At 38.2% G+C, this 8,442-nt stretch overlaps 1 pseudogene; it reads right to left on the bottom strand.

Moving 5' to 3' along the window:
- Positions 1 to 8,442, bottom strand: part of LOC103481109 (alpha-1,6-mannosylglycoprotein 6-beta-N-acetylglucosaminyltransferase B-like) — a 21,705-nt pseudogene that overhangs the window by 1,968 nt on the left and 11,295 nt on the right.

The following is an 8,442-nucleotide window of genomic DNA, read 5'->3' as shown; positions in this document are numbered from 1 at the left end:
GTAACTAATCAGCCATTGCTGTGTTAGCTTAGCTAATAGCAGCGGTAACTAATCAGCCATCGCTGTGTTAGCTTAGCTAATCTATCTCAGCGATCACTTATTAATAATCGCAAAATAACCATCAAGTCTAAAAACTGAGTGCTCTGTTCTTCGTGTGAGAAACATAAAGTGGTGCTGCTGTCAGTTGCTATGGCAACTGGTCTGTGTGTAGCGTAGCCGACACAGAGAGTGAGGGAAAAAAGTGGTTTTGAGTTGATCTTCAGTGGTTTTTCTGCATTATTCTCCCTTTGCTGTGTCACACAGCAGTAAATTATTAATACCTTTATCTCCAGGTTTCGTTTAGCTAACGGTTCTACCGCGCCGCTGCGGATGGCGAGGGAAAGAATCGTCTTGTGTTGTCAACATGCATCGTGTTGCGCAGATTGAAACTACGAAGATAAACTCGTTTGATGGAAACATGCTAATTTTGAACAAAACTCGCGTTTTTTGATTGAATAGTTTTTTTCTCTACGATGATGCGACTCCGGCTCCAGAACCTCGACGCCATCACTTCAGTTGTGCTGTTGTTAGCGTTTTCCATTTTTAAAAAAATAAATTTTTACCCTTATTACAAATAAAAAGTCTCCATCTCCTTTGATGCAGTTTCATATCATTCTCAAATTGCAGTTTGGCGGCCGCACAAATTCAGTCCAAGGGCCACAAAAGGCCCCCCAGCCGCAGTTTGGACACCCCATGCAGTGAAACTCGTCACCTGGTGAACGTGTCGGCCGTGTTGAGGCGGTGAAAGAGAGCCGGGTCACAGGTGAGGGCGGAGCGCCGACACACATCCACGCAGGACTGACCCAGTGGACCCAGAAGGACCGTCAGAACCGGTTCTGGGTCCCACACAGTCGTGGCGTTACCACAGAAGTTCTGACGATGAGGGAACAGGAGCATTTAGTCGTTTTAACAAGATCTAGTCGATATTCAGTTCTTTTGCCGTCAACAACGAGAAAACTGGAAACATTTGTTAATTCAAGCACTTTCAAGGTCAGTTTTCAAACTTTTCCAGAACCAAATTTAGAGATAAAAACAAAACAAATTAACTTAAAAAAAAACCTGTTTCAATTAATGTATTACTGTTATTAATAAAGCCTTGTGATAGGATTTGGAGGTGAAGTAAAATAAAACAAAATGTTAAGTTTTGAAACGTCTGGTCTGAGAAAAAAAACTATAATTTAACAAAAGATTTAAATACCTAAATTTAACATATTAAATATAAAAAACAATTTCAATTTCCTTTCGAGTTCAAATTAAACGCTTAAATATAAAAAGTCACAAAAATAATTTTCTGGCTTTTAGCAAATAGAAATAATTTTGGTTCTTCTGTCAGATTATTTAAAATAAAACTAAAAAATAAAATAAAATTACAAGAATAAAGTCATAATATTCAGATTTTACTCTCAAAATATGATGAAATTATTGTCATATTATTATGACTTTATTCAACATTATTCCAACTTTATTCACATCATTTTATCTTAATTTTATTTTTTCTTAGCATGATCCCAATACTTTGATAGAAGAAAAAAGTCTGTCTTTTTATTTACTGTATGAAAATATCTGGTTTTTACTATAATTCATGTTTTAAAATGTGCAAAATGCTTTTAATCAAACATTAAAATGGTAAACTTTCTATTACAAAACAGTTCAGAACAAATAAACACTTGACAGAAATAAATCCAGTTTTCAAGAGTTTCAGCACCGTTTGAACTCCGTAACAAAAAAGCTAAAACTGACCTAAAACTGAATTTCCAGGTAAATGAGGGAATTTTGTTTGTTTCTGTACCTGCTGAGTGACGTAACGGCGCATTCGCTCCAACATTCCCACACAGGTGAACTCTGTAGGCGTGAAAGGCCTCACCTGGAAAAACAGGTAAACATGTTTACCTGGACCGACACAAAAACAGGCCAGGAAACTTAAGAGGTTATTGTTTGTTAACTCAAAGCAACAGCAGCAAAAACACTAAAAAATACCAAACTAACGGTAAAAAGAAAAATACCAGAACGTAGAACAGTGGTTTAAAGATAAAAACAGCAAATTAAACAGATTKAAACAATATGGAAGCACAATGGAGTCATAATTTAGGTGTTTTCAAAGATTTTATTAAAAAAACCTCATTCATAATGACCCGTTTAGCTGCTGAACTGTGAACTATAATGTTTGTTCAGTGAACTCGTTGCTACCTGTGTTTTTCGGATCGACTCGACCGCCTCCCTGACGTCCGTCCCGTTGTTCACGTCCACAGTCCAAACGAACGGTTTACCGACGAAACGCTCCGCATACGGGTGCTGCGAAGTAATCTGGCATTCAAAGTTATTCACCGTTTTTACCAGAACGTCCAAACTAATTCATGTCTACAGTTTAAAAATCTGTTTTCTTTTGGGTTTTCTGAAGTGTTTAAAATAACATAACCAAATATAATTTAGTTTTTCTCAACAATTACAAAATCTGTTTTGACAATTTTGGCACCAAATTAAAGAAACTGAGGATGAAACATAAGATAATTAGATTTTTTTGTTTTGTTTATCACCAGTATATTTTTTGCACTAAACATCGTATAAATGTTTTATAAATATTATAAATAAGTTTAAAATAAACCCTTTGTCACCGGCTGGCCCATTTACAAAACTGGGGATTTTCTATGTTTTTGCTTCCAAAAATAAAAAAAATAAAATAAAATATGGAGGAATATTAGGGCCACTGAAAAAACAAAATATTCTGATTTTATTTTTCTCAGAATTTAGACTTTTTAAAATCTGAATTCTGACAAGAAAAGTCTGAATTTTTTTGTTGTTCTCCTTAAATTTTTAGATTTTAAAAACTAGTTTTTTTATTCTTTTTAAAAAAAATCAAATTATGATGAAATAATAACCAATTGTTATATTTGACTTCAACTGAAGTGTATTTTTTGGAAGTCAAATGTATTAAAGAAGAAATTTAGGCACATTTTACTGAAAAAAACCCCCAAAAAACTTATATAAATATATACTCTGGTAGTGCCAAACAATCGTGTGGCACTACCAGAGCTCCATACAATGTCATTTTGAAAAGGTTTCTGGTCACTGATACATGTCCTGCAGCTCTAATGTTCCCGCTCAACTCAAATGCTCAAAAGGTTTTTTTATCAGCTTCCAGCCAAGAGTCTGACGTTGCCATGGTTACCAAATATGTTTACGTTTAACCGCAGGGAGGGGCAGCAATGAGTGCAGGGGAAAAGAGTTCAAATCTGCCCCCAGTGTCTGGGGTTTAAAGGGGCACATAGTTCCATTTCACAGCACAAATAAGTAACTGTAATAACTTATAAAATCAGTATATATATATGTCAAATATGACTGAAATAAAGTGACTTTTTTATTTTTAATGCATTGAAATTGGGCCTCTGTCTCTTTAAGAAACTCCTGCTCTTTCTGAAACTCCGCCTTCAGGAAGTCATCGCAACATTTCTGCCCCATTATCCCTTTAACAACATTTTTCTCCAATAACGAACTCAGATGTTTCACCAGGCGTTTGCTAATTGCTGCCGGCTAGTCTGAAGGAGCTGAGGGGGAGGAGCTTAGCCTCAAAAGTGGAGCCGAGTCTACCTATGCGTTTATAAAAGTTTAATGGTTGCCATGGAGATTAAAGGATTTCTCAAACAAGCATGAAAGTTTTATAACATGAAGCAAAGTGGATTTTCTGCCCCTTTAAGAAGGTTTAGTTCTTCCTCTGGGTTTTCCAGCTACCTGTCTCGTTGTGGGCTTGCCTTTGTAGAAGCCGTCGTTGTGGGACGAGTGTGGCGGGTCAAACCGCGGCTGGAGGAACATGCAGCCCAGAGCGACGGCCTCAACCGGAGCCGGACCCTCGTAGGGAAACCCGAGACCCACAAACACCTGCAGGGGGCAGCAACACTCCTGCGCTGGAGTTTTTTTTTACTTTACAAATACTGTTTGTATGGGTTTCTTTCCTTTTATCTGACCTTTGCTCTGCGGAGAAGCTGCAGGAAGTTCTCCTGAGTCAACAGTCCGTGGTTTTTGACGAAACTGGGGAGACTGGAGGCGCGTCCTGGAGGCCGGTAGACTGTGCCGTGGATCTCCAGTTCCTGGCTGATCACCTCCAGATAGTCAGATTTACCCTGCAGGTGATCAGATTTAACAATCAAACAAAACACGTCGTCTTTTACAGCAGCCATTGTACCACTGTAAAACCAGCCGATTGAAAGGGATGCAGCTTGAGTTGCTAGGCAACAGTACCTAGCAACTCAAGGCGCTGTTGCCTTGAGTTGCTAGGTTGCGCCTTGAGCGCTATTGCGCCTTATTATTATTATTAAATTGTTATTACATTGTTATTATTATTAAATAATAACTATAGTTATAGTTATTAAATAATAACTATAGTTATTATTTAATAACTATAGTTATTAAATAATAGTTAATAACTATAGTTAATAATAGTTATTAACTATTATTGACAGTTACTGTCAATAATAAGTTATTAACTGTTATTATTGACAGTTAATAACTGTCAATAATAATAATGACAGTTATTAATATAATAATACAGTTGACARTTAATAACAGTCATATTAACTGTTAAGTTAATATGACTTAACAGCCGGGAGGTTTTTGAAAAGGCTCGTTTTCCAGACACCAAAAACATTAACTTACTACCAGAAAATGACTTTTAAGCCCAAATGAAAGTACAAAAATGTGTAAAATATGAATTTCCCCTTTAAATATTATTTTATCAGTCAAATCGATCAGGTTTTATGTGTATAGTGTCAAATTACTTGAGTGCTGAATATTTAATATTAGTAATACTCACTGAACGCAGAGAAATTTCAAATATCGCAATTATTAGTTGCTTGACAACTGAATTAGGAAACATTTTCAGGTTGATTAGCTGTCAACTTTTTCACAATATTAAAATTTTTCTGAAAAATCTCTTGCTTGGCTTTAATTCTCTCCGAGCCTCAATTACCAAAAAAGTACAAGAKCTTCACTTTCTGAAATGCGGGACAAGAAAATTATAATTTTTTCCCCCATAACTGTCCTGATTAGTGTAAACAACAACCRTAAATCCTCTTACCTGCCACATGTATTCCTGTTTGCCGTAGACGACAGCTATGTTGTCCTTCTGGTAGATTTCTGGCTTGAACTCGTCCTTCGTCKTTGCCGCATCGTCACCAACGAAGCCCAGGAAGGAATTATCGGGAGTATGAGCTGAAGAGGACAGGAAAACAGTCGCCGCGTTTCCGTCACGAATGCGCGCAAAACTTTGTCAACATCTCGCTAATACCGAAAAAACACACAACTTCTCATTGCGGTGCTTCTGTTAAATAAAAGACGCCTTTGAAATCACACGTTCATAAGCTTGTTTACGCGATAAGTCATTAAAAAAATACAACCTCCAACTACTTCCTGTTTTCTTCTTCGTGGCTTGCGCCAGTGTCAACATCCGGGTTCGGAACACGTGACTCGTCTTTCTATTGTAACAGGCTAACTTCGATACGGATGTGAAAAAAAAAACTCATCTTTTTTACATTCAACCAAACAATTTAAAATTTAGCAACTCATTGACAGACAATTATTTTCTATAACTAAATAAATTCAGGCAGATCCATTAACAGTTTCTTCACTAATTTCACAGAAAAGCGACATTTATATTGGAATCTATTTACTAACAAGTCGACTTCTGAAAAGTAATTACTTGGATATTTCTTGTATTTATTCGCTTTGAACTCCGTGCTTAAAAACCAAAACAGCAAGAATAAGAATGTTAAACACAAAGCGTAAAGAAAATAATCCGTTTTTGCCGCGTTAGTGACGCTGTTTACTGCGACATCAAGCGAAGGAGAGTTTAAATTGATAATCTGTTGGCTGCAGCATTAATCATCCGTCAGCAGGGAAAGAGGAGCCCTGGATCCAGCGCAGGCTGTTCGGACAGGAGTATTTACTTTACAGAGGAGGAAATTCTGCCAGAACCGTCTGCATGCGTCCAAAACTAAATTTCCTGCTGGATCTTTTTTAACTCCACTTATCCCCGACACCTGTCAGGGTCAAAGGTTGTTATGGAAACTTTGTTTTTCTGATTCTGTTGTTTTTTTTATTATCGCTGTGCGTCTTCTTTCTTTTTCTTCCACATCCTTATTAAGCAGCTTTCTCTCTTCCCGCTCTGCAGGGTAAATAAGCAAAACGCTCCAGTTTGACAAATGAAGAGGCGGCTCTCGACTCKCTGCTTCCAGCTCGTCTCCATCCTCTGGCAGGTCGGGAACGACGACGGGCAGGAGTGTTGGAATGAAAGTTTTCAGTGAAATGCATAAAGAGAAGAAGAGCCCTTGTAAAAGTATTTATGTCCCCTTAAATGTTTTTGCATTTTGTAGCGTCAGTTTGTTTAATTTGAACTTTAAGACCATCAAAAAGTAAAACGAAAACAATGTTTCTTGTTAATAATAAAATCACTGGTGAGATAACGAGAGAACGGGASGAAAAATTAATGAAGGCAGAGCTAAGKATGCTAAATGTTTCCAAAGTTAACAAAAGAGCCAAACTAAAAGTTAGATCCATTAAAAGCACTTTAGCAGAAGAGAACTGAGAATTTTCTATAGGTTTCATTCAGCAATTGATTATTTTCTTGCTATTGGGGAGGAAAGAAGAGACACAATGTSAGAAAAAATTGATTTAGTKTGCTAAACGTTGTTCAAAGTTAGCAAAGAAGCAAAAAGGAAAAATAGCTCCAATATTAGCGCATTAGCAGAAGAGAGCTGAGACCTTCCTGTAGCTTTCATTCAGCAATTGATTATTTTATTGTTATTGTAGAACCTCAGGAAAATTKATTTGGGGGAAGCTAAGTRCGCTAAACGTTTTCAAAGTTAGCAAAARAGCTAAACTAAAAATTAGCTCCACTGTTAGCACATTAGCATAGCCGCCACTGAGAACTTCCTACAGCTTTCCTTTAACAATGGATTTCTTCTCGTCAGTCCTTAATAAAACCCACAGCCTGTGAATGTTTGTCTCAGAGATGCTAACTTACGGAACATGGTCATATACTGCAGAGGCTGGAGCCCCCAGCTGCCCCACAGGGTTTTATATCCATGAAGATGTGCGTAACTGGCCAAGTTAAAGGCCGGCTCTGTGCCGAATGAGTCCAGGATCCTGAAACGGCACCTAGCATGGTACATGAGCAGTTAGTTATRCGGCAAAACCATCTACTTCAAACACATCACACWCCAAAAGACTAACATGCTGCTAATGTCTAATTGTGTGGTGAGACGACTGGGATCATACTGGTAATGCTGGAAAGCCAGTCCCATAGCTCTGTGGAGGTGAGCAAGCCCATGGTAGTCTGTATAGATGAGGTCAAAGGTGAGAGGTCTCTGGATTGGACAGCTGCCCTGACCTGGAGCTGCACCTATCAGTCTGGACGAGACACAGCAAAGGAGCGACACCAGTAATGTTGTGTAGTTCAGACATTTTCTGCAGCCAAAGGTTAAAAAATACAAGCAAGAGTAGAAAAACCACAAACCTGTGTGCTGCAACACACAGCAGCTGTCATGATGTGGAAAAGCAATTTATTAAAAAAGTCTAAAAAGTGAGGCAGACAACGYTCTTGTTGCTAACAGCACAAATACAAATATGCTAGACAAAGATAATCAAGTAAAAAAAAAAATGACTGCAGAGCATAATGTTGTTTTTAATCAGACGAACCTGCGAGGCCCTCCTTATGTCTCACATCTACAGATAATCACATTAAAATAAATATAAATACTAAATACAGTCATAAAAACAAAGCTTTGGCAAAAGGCACTGATGGGAACCGCGAGCTAGAAAGTTAGTTGTGCTAACCCTACAGCATTAATCATTAGTTCTGCTAAAGTACCTCACCAACATGCTTTTCAGCTGAAGCTAATGCTGAAGCTAATGCTAACTTCAACCATATCGATACTAATTAGCTCCAATGTTAGCTCATTTTCTCAAGTGGTGGGCGCCAACTACAGGAAGATGATCATGTCGTGTTTGCAGAGGTGTGACCTGTGTAGCTGACGCTGTGAGGTGCTGAAGGTCAGGTTGTGTCCCAGGATGGTCAGGCAGGCGCTCAGGTCGGCCCACTGGACCAGTTCTCCAAGAGGCCCGCCTCGGTCCACCATCGCCTCAAAACGCTGACCAACGTCTCCAGCCAGAGCGCCAAGATAAAGCAGCACCTACAGAAGGGAATATTCATGGAATTAAAGATCCCTCTGTACTGTTACGGCTAATCCTATGGTGCTTTAAAGATGTTCTGTGTGTTGAAGGACCGCATTGGTTTTAGCTGCTAAATATTAAATGTACGTCTGAAAAATAGAAGAAAAAATTTTCACAGTTCTTTACTACTGTCAACAATTAGTAGCAGTGTAGCTAATCAACCACCGCTCTGTTAGCTTAGCT

The sequence above is a fragment of the Poecilia reticulata genome, linkage group LG19 (assembly GCF_000633615.1).
Source record: "Poecilia reticulata strain Guanapo linkage group LG19, Guppy_female_1.0+MT, whole genome shotgun sequence".
Classification (NCBI taxonomy): Eukaryota; Metazoa; Chordata; class Actinopteri; order Cyprinodontiformes; family Poeciliidae; genus Poecilia; species Poecilia reticulata.
This window is presented reverse-complemented; position numbering and strand designations above follow the sequence as displayed.